Source organism: Sphaerodactylus townsendi, linkage group LG04 (assembly GCF_021028975.2).
Source record: "Sphaerodactylus townsendi isolate TG3544 linkage group LG04, MPM_Stown_v2.3, whole genome shotgun sequence".
In the NCBI taxonomy this organism is placed as follows: Eukaryota; Metazoa; Chordata; class Lepidosauria; order Squamata; family Sphaerodactylidae; genus Sphaerodactylus; species Sphaerodactylus townsendi.
The window spans coordinates 59,020,476-59,035,672 of record NC_059428.1 but is presented as its reverse complement, the minus strand read 5'-3'; the positions used below and the strand labels follow the sequence as shown (position 1 = coordinate 59,035,672).

Below are 15,197 nucleotides of genomic sequence, written 5' to 3'. Positions count from 1 at the left end.
CAGAAAGCACACAACACTCCAGTGACTGGATTGTTTTGTTTCTTTGTTATCATATCCATACATATAATTGATTGCATAATGAGGACCTCCTCACTGCATCTGAAGATACTGGCTCTAGTTCATAAAAGCTTTTGCTGGAATAAATTGGAAAACTTAATGATGCTTCTAATCTCATGTTTATTTTTGTTGTAACAGACAAAGGTGCTCTTGAACTTCCCACAATGGGATGCAGTATACAGTCTAAGAGGTGCCTGCAGGATCTTTGCAACATCTGATAACCCAGGGTCTCAGGTCATACCCAGGTGTGTATTAGCTGAGGTCATGCTTGAACATCTTCAACACTGCAAAATACAGCAGTTGTGCTGTGCACCCTCCCTTCAGAAAATCTACAGATCAAACAATTATTTGGGTTTATTGGACACTTGGGATATTTTTTATTTTGAATGTATTATTTTTAGAGTTATATTAGAGACAAAATGAACTATAATTTCCTTTTTGCAATATATTTGCAATGTAAGATTTTCCCATAAATATTCTACTGAAATAAGACAGTTTTAGTTTTAATTAATTTATTCAAAGTAACACATGAACAGCAAGTCTCCAGAATTCTAATTTGTGTAAAGCAGATGAAATTCACACAAATTCATAAGAAGCCATTCCTAAATATTTCCTTTTGAAGTAAACCCTGGAAATTATACCACTGAAAAGGTAAAGTTTCCCCTTCAGTCGTGTTCGACCCTGGGGTACCACTGCAAGCAGTGATTTCATAGTCAAGCCGTTTTTGTGGGGTAGTTTGCCATTGCTATCCCCGGCTATTCTTTACCCCCTAGTTATGTGCCAGGTACTCATTTACCAACCAAGGAATGGTTGGCTGAGTTGACCATGAGCCAGCTGCCAGGATATCTGACCCACAGGGGGCTCGAACTCCTGACCGTGTGAGTGGCAGTGCAAGCACTTAACCACTATGCCATGTGGCTCTTGTGCCACTGAGCAATGTACTAAATTGGAAGCACATACATAATTATAGATCACTGTGCTGAACTTTTAAAAATGGATGGTGTTTACTATATTCCACCACCATTTAGGTCACAATCAAATCAGAAACTATGGTGAATTATTTGATAATTATAAATATACATTTTAATGCACAATGCTAAATATACAACTACTGTTTGCTTCATGTACTGATTACTATAATAAAATGAAAGTGTATAGGATAATTTCCTTCTTTCAATATCTGTAACTTTTATAACAAAGAAAGCAATAAACAAAACTCAAGTGCTGTGGGATTAATTCATGATTATCTCAATTGATCTTCCCCAGAATTACAGGGAAACCAAGGTCCCTTAAGAGCACTCAAAGTGATAATGAATAGCAAAGAATTACTTGACTTCAGCAGCACCTCTGGCTGACAATAAAAATATTACCTTGAATGCTGAACACAAACACAAAAAAACCAACATTGGAAGCTTTTGACACTTGAGAGGCACTTCCTGGAGTCTTATCTTTGCTTCAACAGCACTATTGTAATAAACAAAGATGACTGAGAGGCTGAGGCTTAAGCATACATAGGATGTTCATGAGATATTCAGTGAAGATTTTTTTTAAAGAAAAACTTCTAACATATAACATATTTCCATAAGTCTGACAGGTAGCAAAAAACACCTCACTTTAAAATTTAATATTAACTTTTTTATCTATCATTCTGAGTACATAAATGCATTCTTTTGAAACCATTCATTAATCAAAACTGTGTATTAAAAATAGACAAAATAACACTTTGAGCCACATATTTACTTTCAGATGTTCTGGCCTCATAGATCTGTCACCATATGTCACCCAACCAATATGCTATGGTTGCCAGGTTCAGGTTGAAAAATCCCTGGAGATTTTGGTGATAGAGTCTGGGGAGGATGAGGTTTGGTGCAAAAGGCTTAACAAAAGTAAGGAACTCTAAATATCACGGGCTGGGAAACACCCACCCCCAGAAGATTAAAAAAATGCTTATGCACACACACGCCAGTGCAAGGAGATAGCATTTACTTCAAGTGACATTCCTTCACACCTGAGAAAAGTCCACTCTGCAGCTCCCCTCACAAATGTAAAATGGCTTTTAAAAGATATTTGCTGATGCTGTAGAGAGGAAATAATCCTGTGCATACTGGATCCTATGCCAGTATATCTAGTTTTAGAGTAGAAAGATTTGGTAAAGTAATATGTTTTCAGCTGCTTTCATTTCATTTCTGTTATATATTATTGAAACCTTAGGCCAACTGAAATCTCTTATCCATAATTTAAAACCTTAGGCCATGCAAAGTGTCATATCTATATTCACATGGGCACTTCAGTGGAGTTGGAAATCTTCTGTTCTTGAATTCAATAATCATATAAATGATAAAACTCAAAATGGTTACATCAATAGAGTTATCAGTAGAACTAGAGTTAATACAAGCGTGGGTTTCTTTATTTATCCTGGATGCCTGCCCTGGCACAAAAGATCAGTAGCTTTCTTCCAGGAGACACACTGCTGAATCGCATATGAAAATGCCCACAAGAGGCATAATATTAATAAAGAAATTTGTAGGATGTTTGCAGAACTTTCATACGATAGACAAAACAAACCTTTCATATGTCATCAGTATAATAAACATTGTCATAATAAAGCAGTAATATTTAAAGTGGTTTCAACACAATGCAAAAACAGTGAGCCAGCCCTTACTGAATCTCTGGTTATTTGACTGGAATTAAATGACATTGGCATTTCTGAAATGGCTACAAACTTCTTGGATCTGATACACATAACCAAAAAATAGGATGAAGAAAATCACACATCATCTTTGGTGAATCATGCCTCCAACATGATAACATCACTTCTGGTTTCTCGCCATAAGTGACATTGCTCATTGATGCAATGCTGGTGTCCATGAAATCTTCCTGGCCAAAAAAACTAGAACATACTTGCTTGAAAGCTCCCAAGTTTTTCCTTTTTAAATCTTTGTGCACCAGCAAAACTTGTGAAGATTTCAATGAAGCCTTTTTCTTGATTTGCTGATATGCTACATGCAGGAAATCTCTCTTTCCTAGTGCACTAGGAAAGCCCACACCACTAGACCACCTTCACACTGGTCCAGACAAAGATTTTCCACTTGATTGTGATGTTTGTATATTCAGTGGAAATTCAATAGAAATTTGTTAGCGCAGGGGAACCATATGCTGGTAAGTTATAAAACAAGATTTTATACACTACATTTGCTAATGGGTTTGTTGAAAATAATCTATAAGGCTTTTCTTATCATAAGAAAATAACTTCCTAATGTTATGGCACTCCCCACTGAAATTTTTGTTTATTTTTATTTACTTTATTTCAGCTGGAATTTCTTCCCATTGGGGACCAAAAGCAGCTTACATAATTCTGTTCACCTTAATTTTATTCTCACAACAACCCTTGAGTTATGTTAGGCTGAGCACAACATTACCCAGTGATCTTCTATTACACGAGTCAGGATTCAAATTCTGGTCTCCCTGATACAAGTCTAACACTCTTAACCACTATACCACAGTGGCTGTCCAATGCCAAATGCAGAGAGACTTCTCAAATTTACAAGACAAGACAACCTTTAAGGGCATAATTAAAATAATTGCATTAGATATAATGCTTAGCCCATTGAAGTAACTGTAGTCGACCCACGTGGTCAGCGCAAGAACGAGACGAGACGCGGAGATAACATCCGGTGGAGATCGCCAGCAGCGGGAGCGCGGAGGTCCGTGTTCCTAGCGAGTCTCCCGCGTGCTGGTTCCTGGCACCTTTTATTGTGATTCTATCGGGGGCGTGTAGAAGGGAGGAACGGAGGGAGTTCCGGGAGAGCGGGAGGTCGGGAGATCATCATGTGATGCATGATCTCACCTGGCTACGTGCGGAGAGGAGCCGTGAGCGCCCAGCCTAATCCTCACCTGGGGTAAGACCATTGTCCCTATGCCCGTGACTGAGCCAGACAGTTCATGACCCGTGGACTTCAGGGGATGAGGGAGGGGCAAGCGCACTCAGAAGGCCGTGAGGAGCTGCAGGTGTTCCAGCCGACCACGGTGTGCTGTTGGTCAGCTGCGCATTACTACATCTCCTCCTTCTTTTTTACATTTTAGAAGGAGGCCTAAAATGCTGAGGGGCAATTTAGGGGGACGCTTTGTCTCTCCGCTGTTTGGTCGAAAGGATCGAGCTGCTTGTGCAACATTAGAACTTGGTTGGCAGGGGAAAGTCGAGGGGCTTTTACTACAGGCAATATTAGATACACATTGAACTAAACAAGACCAATGGCGAGGCATACAATCAAACCAATGCAGAGCTGTACATAGCATCTTTAACCATCCTCCCCGCAGCCACAGCTCCAGAGGGCTGGACCACCACCGGGGCAATACATCATACTTTTAGACTGGATACAACCTTTGCAATTCACGCGACTTTCATATGAATCAATTGGGAGTTATCAGAGAGATTAAAACAACACATATTATGTACATTCTCACAACCTTTGGTGATGTAATAACAACAAGTAAATCAATAGCTGCACGATTATCTAGGTCGCTGACGGTTCGTTGCCTCGAGGCTAGGCATCCAGGATGTGGAGGTAGAATTGATGGACTTCAGAAGGGCACAGGCCACCGCCAATAGTCTTAGCATTGTAAGAGGGCGAAGTCCAGGGACTCCCACTAGGGAAACCGCCAGGGAGGCGACATTTCGCCGTGGAGAGGGCAACCGCGTCATCTCGCAGGAGGGATCGAAGGCAGAGAGCGTGAGCGGCGCGCTGGCAGTTCGGCTCCTGGGCGGAGCCTGAGGTAGAACAATGGTGAGGCGGCTGAGGTAGCAGAGGTCCCGTAGAGAGCCGGGCCGGGATGTAGTTGAAAGTTCTTTTCCCCGCGAGGTCCAGAACCAGCCCTTAGGGAGCAGGATGTCTCGGCACGGGGAATGTCCTCCATGTATGCGACAGTTCCAGTTGGCCGAGCCGACTTAATGGGCCTGGGTCGGCTCCTTGGTTGGCCACGCCGACGATGCGAAGCAGGTGTTGACCTGCGTGATTAGCCATAGTCTGGTGATAAGGAGAGACACCGCCGGAGGGGATTGACGACGGGTCCCCAGTCAGCCATGGAATACCTGATGGATGAGGCATTCATGAAGGGATTCTAAACCAGACTCCGTAAGGAAGTCTCCAGGGCTTTGCAAACGGGAGCAGGAGCTTAGCAAACTCCGACTTCTAGGTACCTCGGCCCAGGCAGAAAGATGAGACGTGCTGGCAGCGCAGCAAACTGCTCCCAGATGTTGGTCTGGTGAAAAGCTCAATAGGGTGGCCGATTGCCATCGGCAGGAGGCAGCAGAGCAGGCAAAGGATGGTGGCCGCTGAGTTGGCGGTGATGACTGCAAAAGAGAGCGGCACAGAGGTTCCCCGGTGTCTCGGGTTTTGCTTTAGCGAAAGCAGCTCTGAGCTGGCTGGCGGTTGCTTTGATGTTTCCCCAGGTCATCCGGTCTTTGGACCGCCTAAGGCCGAAGGCCGGGCGTCTTCGCTGAGGCCGCCAAGGGATCCTTCCAGAGAGATGCGTTCCATCTCTGGATGAAGGTTGGTTTCTCCTGGCTTCATTCCATGGGCTGGGTCTGGCCATGGTTTAGTCGAAACCAAGTAGGAGCCTGTGGTGGAATAAGGACTGAAACACAACCCCTTCCCCAGGTTATAGGAGGCTGGTCCCCAGGCTCGGGTTCTAGAGCTGGTGGCGGGAGATCAAGATCGAAGCTTTTTATTCGAAAGAGTTTAATGTGTGAGGCTATTTTGCAGACCGCGCGGTAGCCGAAGTTGTTGCTTTTAATGCACTTGGCTGGGGCCGCCTATCCCCTTTCTTAAAATTATTTGACAGGGAGGGCAGGGGTATGACCCTGGGGAAACAGGGTATGCATGCTTAATCAGTAGCACGAAGGGGCTTTGAGCCTTTTGGGGGGATGGGTGCTGCCAGGGGAACAAGGCATTCAGGCTGTTGGAAGGCAGAGGACTCCACATGCAGAGGGGGGGGTTTTTCCCTTGTAAGGAAATGTATACCGCGGACCTTGGTGGCCAATGCAGGGGCTGGATGGTGCTAAAATTTTGTGATCGAATTATCTTGGGAGATACCAAACCACCCTTAAGGCTGCTTCGCCAAGCCGCCTTAGAAGTGATGATGGTGCTATAATACCATGACCACTGGAGGCTACTTCCAAACTGGTTTGTGAGTGAATTTGCAGCGCAGCCCTTTTAAACTGGGGCCTGTCCTGGCAGTGCGCTGGCGGCATCAGGACGGGCCCAGATTTTAATCCAGGGAGGGAAGAAGTCAGCCAATTGGCCCTCCGCTTCTGCTAGTTGGAAAGATAGAGGGAAAAGAAAAGAGAGAAGGGGGTAGTTTCCCGCGGAAGTCTCGGGCGCACTGAGGTACACCGGGATTAGTGATCTGGCGCGGATGGATTTATCCATCCCAGACTAAGGGTCGCTTTGACCTGGCTCATGAGGTCTCTCTCTTCCCCAGAGATTAACATGGATGTCCAAGACGATGGGCGCATCGCGGTGAGCTGTCGCCCAGTCCTGGGCTGTGGACCTGAGCTGGCGGATGTCCGCCCTCGCCGGGTTTGTTCTTACCCCAGATGTGCGGTAGCCTCGGGTCGCCGCCACTGGTCAGGCCACTCGGGCTGTCCTGATGACAGTCACATCAGCCACTGCGTCTACCAGGCCCCAAACATGCATCCCCTATAGCAAGCTCCAGGTAATGGGCGGAGCTTCCGAGCGGGTGTTTCCACCGGCCAGCGATGGTGGTGCTGGCTGCTTGCTGTTGGCTGCCGGGGCTTGTCAGCCTTTATTGGGTCGGCAGCTGGCAGCGATGGGGCAGGAGGATCAGCAGCGCAGCTGGTTCCGTGGGCAACTCACCTGCGGATGTTCGCCCAGATCTGGGAGGTGGATCTGGGTCCCTAGCGCGCGGAGTCGATTACACCGGGAATGATGAACACTCCCTGCTCAGCGGCGGAGGCCTTAGGCAGCACCAGCCCAATAGTCCCGGTGAGGGATGGGGGTCGCATCATACTGGGTTGGGGCCACAAAAGGACCTCGCGGGGAACTTGAAGGAGATGGGCTGGGTGCACGTGGAGCGCAGATGCCACGCAGTGGGGGGGCGGTTTGGGCATGGGCCTTGGTGTTCAACTGTTCCAATATTCTCCTCCTGTCCTGGGCTGGGGAGCATTTCCTGGCTGAAGTTTCCGGACACGGCAAAGGCCGCTTCCAATGGAAGCCTCTTCTGGCATCACCAGGCACCGGTCTTGGGCGGCCTTCCTTGGGGAGGACCTCCATCGGGTTATAGGCCCCCCCAATCGGCTGCCTACATTCCCTTCTCGAAGTGTCCGGTCTGCCGCGAAAGTTAAAGCAATCATCCTGAGGCTGTCCCCTGGCGGTGAGAGAGAGTGCCGCCAAGCAGGAGGCTAGCTTGGTGGGCGGAAGATCCCCATGTCCTGGCAAGCCTTTACATGTCGCCAGTTCAGGTCTTTGCCCAGGCCCGTGATTGCTCTGGCGGCACTCGCGGGAGGCGCTTCTCTCAGCGCAGGCGCATGAGGAGCTCGCTTTGGGCCTTCGCCATCTACCCGCCTCTGAGCTCCTGGAGCCTGTTCACAAACCTCGGGCATAGGGCTCTTTGGGGCTTTTGCCGCATGGGCGGAGAAGCTCTGTGTGGCTGGCCAGAATTGGGGACCTTGACAAACGCCTTTGTAAGCGCACTCAGAGGCTTGCATCGTAAGGGTGGCCCCAGGCAGGACAATCTGATTGTTGGGGTTACTGAAGGCATCGGCCGTGAAGTTGCGCGGGCGGGTGTAGGCGCCACGAGGCGGCTGCCCTGCTAAAGCATTGCTGGCGGAACTCGCCCCAGACCACAAATTGTGCAGGGCTTCCAGGAGCATGCGCGGAAGGTGGTCTTCCAGTCGTCCGAACCATTAAGTGATTCCTCACATTGCCCTAGCATGCCTCTCTAATGAGGCTAGTGACTTTACGCCCGCACGCTTTGGCGGAGCCTTCAGTGAAGATGTTATAGCTTAAGGGGCTGTACTGACCAACCCGCTGAACAATGCCATCCTCCCCTCGTATCTGTGAAATGGACGGGCAATGCGGTGAATATCGGCATCGGGCTTCTCTCCGCTGGGTTTTCTTTGCAGATCGTGGCTAATACGCCTGGGCGTAGAGTTTGTAGAAACCTCAAGGCCAATACGCGGGCTGGACGGGAGGTGCGTGGCCGGAAAACGTGGGGCTAGCGGAGCAGGAGGGGCGGCTGGAGCCGGAGAATTTGAAATGGGCCGGAGGAGCAAGGGGCAGAAGGAGGGACAAGGCCCAATTTAGCGGATAGAGTATACCCGGGTTGAAATTGAAGGTGAAAGATCGAAGGAGGGCGCCTACAGCAAGGGAGCCATAGGTTCGCAGGCTGATGGCTTACATAACATTGTCTCCACGCCAGTAGCAGTGACATCGGCGCCACGAGGCTCTGTGCGCTAAGAGTGCGCCCGATGTTTTCCCAGTCCTTAAGATTCAATGTCCCCCCTGGGTACTCATGGGACATTGAGCTTCAATCTCCTCAACCAATTTGCGCAGCTCCCTTTATGGAGACTCCTGCCGCGATTTCGCTAACGCTTTTAGTTCGCTAACTGTTGTCATAAGCCCTGCTTTTGCAAGCTCCCTATACTCTCACCGGTTTTCCGCCGGACGAGAGTGCGTCCTAGGACGCGAAGTCTTCTGGATGCGCCGATCCAGAGGACAGGCGATACCAAACGGTGGTCCCTGGATGGCACATCCAGCTGGACTTCGGTACCGGGCGGCCCTTCCCAGGCGCACGTGAGCAGGGTGGAGGTTCGAGGATTTCGGTTTCGCACCAGCTTGTAGCTCCACCCACGCGGGTCAGCGCAAGAACGCAGACGACGCCGAGATAACATCCGGAGATCGCCAGCAGCGGAGCGCTGAGGTCCGTGTTCCTAGCGAAGTCTCCCGCTGCAAGGGTTCCTGGCACATGTTATTGTGATTCTATCGGGGGCGTGTAGAAGGGAGGAACGGAGGGAGTTCCGGGAGCGGGAGGTCGGGAGATCATCATGTGATGCATGATCTCACCTGGCTACGTGCGGAGAGGAGCGTAAGCGTCTGAGCCTAATCCTCACCTGGGGGCAAGACCATTGTCCCTGCGCCCGGTGACTGAGCCAGACAGTTCATGACCCGTGACTCATAGGGGGATGAGGAGTGGGGGTGCGGTGCGACCAGAAGGCCGTAGGAGCGTAGGTGTTCCAGCGCTCGACCACGGTGCTGCTGGGTCAGCGGTGCATTACTACAAGTAACTGTTAGATATTAATCATAATCTTCACTTAGCACTATCAGCAATAGATAACCATTGATCAGAGACCGCTAATATAAAATTTGCCACTTCAAAAGTAACAGTTGAATTCTGGTCCATTAATAAGAATCAAGAAGCTCACATTTGTTCAATCTTTGGTGAAATGCTGCTATATTCCTAAAAAAAAATTCCTTAAGTTTTTATGCAGTTGACAGTCCAAAAGGGCTTCTCAAATTGTCCCACAGATATTTTTCATTTGTGTTTCTGAAATGAAACTATGGCTGTTTCTGCATGGGCAGAATACAGTGTCCCAGGGACGCTAAAAACAGCTTCCCTGGGGAGGGGTTTACACGGCCGCCGCCACTGCATTGCAGCAGTGGCGGCCTCTCAACCCCCAAGCGGCGCGAGGCTGCTGTTTCCAAACGGCAGCAGCTGGAAGGCGCCATTTCCCCCCCTTTCCCGAATGCCTACCTTGTCTTCTGGCTTCTGGCTTGTCACAGAGGCCAGGGGACACCCCCCCCCCCGGCCTGCAACTCCAGAGCCATCACTCCAAACTGCGGGGTCATGTCCCCTGGCTTCTGCGACGAGCCGGAAGCCAGGAGACAAGGTAGGCGTTCGGCGACAGCACAGCTTGTGCGAAGGCTGCACCGCCGCCTGCTGCCCTCCCTGGACCGTCCATGCAAACAGTCCCGGGAGTGCGGAAAGGGCCTAGATATTTGGAATTTAACAGTGGTATGTTTTCTTTTTTTTAGAATGTTGTATAGTACATAGTATACTACAATTCTGTATTTTCCAGTTCATTCATTTCTTTTTTCCTTTCTAAATTACAGATGCGAGTGAGTGTAGTATAATGGTTAAGAGCAGCAAACTGTAATCTCCACTCCATATTAAGCCTGTTGGGTGACCTAAGGCCAGGCACAATTCTTTCAGAAGCAGACAATGGCAAACTACTTCCAAAGTGGTAGCAAGATTTTCTTTGTGTGATAATTTAATAAGGTGCCTGATTTTTCTTTTCTTTCCTTGCTTTTTTTTTTGCCAAGAAGTCACAGTCTCTCAACCCCCGAGCGGCGCGAGGCTGCAGTCGACTTATGGTGACCCTGTAAGGTTTTCAAGGCAAAATACACTCAAAATACCCATTACCCATTACCTGCCACTGCACAGCAATCCTAGACTTCCTTGGTGGCCTCCCATCCAAGTACGAACCAGGGCTGACTTTGCTTAACTTCTGGGATCAGATGAGATTGGACTAGCCTGGACTAAGGCTAGGTGCCTGACTACATGTGTATATTAATGTCATTAAAATAATTTTGCTATGTTCACATCTGCAATCACAAGAATGCCTTCTTTCTTACAGTCTATCATCAAGATACTGAAATGAAATACTCACTATTTTTCGTCTAGGACAGAAACAATGTTGGAAACAATGTTGGAAAGTATTTTCTTCTACTAAAATGATAGGAATGCCAATAGCGTATATACTCGTGTATAAGTCAAGTTTTTCAGCATATTTTTTGTGCTGAAAAAGCCTCCCTCAACTTACACACGAGTCAGCTGTATTTTAAAAAATATTTTAAGGTTTTTATTTTGTCAGCCACCAGGAGATGCAGTTTTTAGACTAGCGGCACCAAAATTTCAGGATATCATCAGGTGACACTCCTGATGATACCAGCCAAGTTTGGTAAAGTTTGGTTCAGGGAGTCCAAGGTTATGGACCCCTGAAAAGGGGTGCCCCATCCCCCATTTTTTCCAATGGGAGCTAATAATAGATGGGGCTACATTTTGAGGGTCCATAACTTTGAACCCCTTGAACCAAACTTCACTAAACCTGGGTGGTATCATTAGGAAAATCTCTTCCTGATACCAGCCAGGTTTGGTGATGTTTGGTTCAGGGGGTCCAAAGTTATGAATCCCCAAAGTGGGTGCTCCCATCCCCCATTGTTTCCAATGGGAACTAGTAGTAGATGGGGCTATCCTTTTGAGGGTCCATAACTTTGGACCCCCTGAACCAAACTTCACCAAACCTGGGTGGTATCATCAGGAGGGTCTCCTAAATGTTGGTACTGCTAACATAAACATTCCTCCCCTGATAGGTTGTGTGAATGTCCCTTCTAAAATGACACCTGTCATGTGCAATTTTAAAAATATGAACACTAAAAATAATGAACTATTCTTTTAAAAAGCAGGGTAGTTTTGAGTCACAGTGAACAGGCATGTTCATTCCAGTTTTTATTGTAAGATCCATTGTTTAAAACCCTTCCTTACAAAAAAGCTAAGGCTTTTGTACTTTTAAAGTTATTGTTGATACCATATTGTTCTTGTTGACCCTCTTTTCTACTTACAGAGCTAGTTTACTGTTTTTCTTTGAAAAAAATATTCAAAAACATTTAACCTATTGATGCCTCAATTGATGTAATTTTATTGGTATATATTTTTATTTTTTAAATTTACCAGTACCTACTGCATTTCCCACCCTTGACTTATACCTGAGTCAATAGGTTTTCCCAGTTTTTTGTGGTAAAATTAGGTGCCTCGACTTATATGCGGGTTGACTTGTAAATGAGTATATACGGTAAGTAGTTTTTTAATTCATCTGGTCAACAGAAGAAGTTAGGGTAGATCTATGAGAAAAACCATAAAAGTTTTTAATTGATCATGTTTTGATCTGTGTAGCCAGATAAAATTCTGGTAGCCTAGGGTCACAGCCTGGTAGACCAGGGAAGTCAGGGTATAGGCTAAGTCTCCTGCACTCTTAAGTTCTAATGGAAACTAGATCAAAGATAATGCAGGCTAATGCACCAGAACAGATTATTCAATTATCTGAGGAGATGACACTGTCCACTGTTGCCTCATTAGCAGTATACTCAGACTGTCACACAAAGATGAACAAAGGCTATTCAGACATAGGGTTTGATTGTGAGTGCAGTTTTAAAGCAGCAAATACGTGAAGTTTACACCAACTACAGGGAATCAAGATGTAATAGTCTACCACCTGACTACTTTATACTTAGGAAACAACTTGCTCATGGAATAGAAGAAATCAGGGTTAAAAACCATTAATGCTCAATGGGACCAACTTCTTCAAGCAGTAAAATCTAATCTCAAGACAATTTTGGTCAATAATTTCAGGTACTACATGACTGAAAATCTATCCAGTGTCTTACATTGCACCTCAGATATGGTACCAATACTTTCAGAATGTATTTAATACACAAAGTGAAAGATTAAGACATCAGGAGGACGCTTCCCTTGAGAGCATTCCAGAATGGCCACTGGTTACAGTCGAGGGGATAAAAACATTAATCAAAAACAGATCAAATCTCACAAATCTTGAGGTCCTGATATTCTACCTCCAGTGATATTTAAAGTACTTATGGAATGGTGGGCCCCTCTCTTAGCATCTCTATGAACAGCCATTGATAAATCTGGGTTAATGCCATCTGCCTGGACCAGAACAGTAGTAGTACCAATATTTAAGAAAGGAGACCATCTTTTACCATCAAATTACAGGTCAATTAGACTCCTTTCAGTTATACGAAAATTATACACTAAACATCTACTTGACAAACTTAATATATGGAACATTCAGAACAGGATCTTAGGCCCTGAGTAGGTAAGATTTAGGAAGGGTAAATCCACATTGGACCACTGTGTAATTCTTGAACAGCTAATATCTAAATATAGCAGGAAGGCAAAAATAAAACTGTACGCCACCTTCCTGGATCTAAAGGGGGCCTTTAATTTGATTTCGAGAACCTTGTTACGGAAAAAACTCGCCAGAATGGGCATTGACAGCAGACTCCTAATTCTTACTAAATCTTTATACAGGAATACTGATTGCCAAATCAAATGCACCCAATCTGGATTGCTCACCCCAAAAAATTCCATTAACAGAGGTATCAAACAGGGTTGTTTTGGCCCCTGTATTTTTTAATCTTTTCCTGAATGACCTTGCACCCACACTGAAAGATCTAAGCTCACACTGTTCAAATATAGGAAAAGCCCAGATCTCAATCTTATTATATACTGATGTTGCAGTCCTCTTATGCTCAATAGTGGGTCTAAAGCATCACCTCGCCAGCTGCAATGCCTGCTGCGCCAGCAATAGCCTTTCTTTGAATCTTGAGAAATCCAAGATACTGTATTCTCAAGGGCATGGACCCTAAATGGTAGATGGACCCTAAACTGTAATTCCCTTGAGCGAGAAATATTTCAAATATCTGGGACTGTATTTCCACCACAGAACAGAATGGGCCAAGCATAGGGACTTAGCAATTTTGGCCTGTGCTGGAAGTGTCTCAGTCATCTTCCGCTTCTTTTACAACAATGGCTACAAATTTGTACCAGCTGCAATAAAGGCCTCTAATGTCAAGGTGAGGCAACAATTAGTTTATGGTACCTTATTATGGATGGGTGCTTGGAATCGATCAGTTAAAACCTTGGGTCTATCATACTGCATGCCCTATTCTGTCCTATGTTTAAAGACTGGCCAGTATCTCCTAGAGACCAGAGAATGGCTGGCCACTTTCAAATTCTGGATTCGCCTCTGCTTTAACCCAAAGGATACTTATCAAGCTTTAGCTACTTTGCAAATTTCAGACTGTTGGGTTTGGATGGAGGGGAAAAAATTATCTTTATACTTCTCATTAGAATCTTTGGCTATGTTGCCTGCCAAAGAAATTCTCCGGACCTTAAAGTTGAGACTATTCAGTCAGGAATATCAGAATCTAATTAGTGATGCCAACAGGTTTTGTTCTCCTCTAATTTTAGGAATTCCCCTTAGTGCAGCTAGCATGGCCAAATACTTTCACCAATTAATTCTGCCCAACAGCCGCAGAGTGCTGTCACTCGCAAAGTGTAATGTTTTATCATTGCCAGTTATGCTAGGGAGATGTTCAAAAATTCCCTATCAGGAAAGAACATGTGCTTGGCAAATCTTGTAGAAAGTGTTGGTCACGTACTTTTATATGGTTCTTTTTGCAGCACTATTAGACATTCCTTGATGAGCCCATTTTTGGTCAGTAAAGAAGGATGTACAAACAGAAAATCTGCCTGTTATTAAATAGCAGGTCTTGAGTTGTAACTGAAAAGGGCACAAGGTTCTTGAGTTTTGCTATGAAACAACATTCACAGTTAAATATAAGAGCCTGATGTGTATACTCACTGAACAACTGATTCTTGGTTCAAACCTTGCGGAGACAATATCGTATTTTATATTATATAGTTTTATTAGTTTTGTTACTATATTATGTATTTTCTTGTATACTAAGGTTTTTTTTTTAATTCCAATAAAAGGTATTGGTTTGGATTGGTATAGGCTCGGAATAAAACGTATTTTCACACAGTTAAAAATTCCTGATGCCAAACCATAGACAAAAACACCCAGTAAACATTTGTCTTACACTGTAAGTTGCTCATCTAGTTTAAAGCTATGTTTGCAATATTGTTACCCCAAATCCTTAATCAGCTGAAAGATGCCAGCAACTGAAGCAAGATCTTCTGAATACAAAGCATGTAATCCACCACTGAACCACAACCCTTCTGTGGTGGTTGGTAATCACAGTTAATGAGAATATAGTGCACAACCATACCAAAGAAAGAAAGCAAATATATAATATAAATCAAAATAAAAGTGCTTTGTAGTTTTCTGCATATTGCCGAAGAAACTGATCAGACACACATAATATTGTAAGTAGGCTCACCAACTCCAGGCTGGGCAATTCCTTGAGATTTGGAGTAGAGCCTGGAGAGGTCAGAATTTGGGGAGGTGAGGGATCCAAGTGCCATACAGTCCATCCTCGAAAGCAATTACGTTTTTCCAGGGGATGATCTGGAGATCAGTT

At 45.4% G+C, this 15,197-nt stretch overlaps 1 long non-coding RNA gene across 3 annotated transcripts in view; it reads right to left on the bottom strand.

Moving 5' to 3' along the window:
* Nucleotides 1-15,197, bottom strand: part of LOC125432102 — a 296,614-nt gene that overhangs the window by 167,556 nt on the left and 113,861 nt on the right. The gene's annotated exons all lie outside the window — the stretch shown is intronic.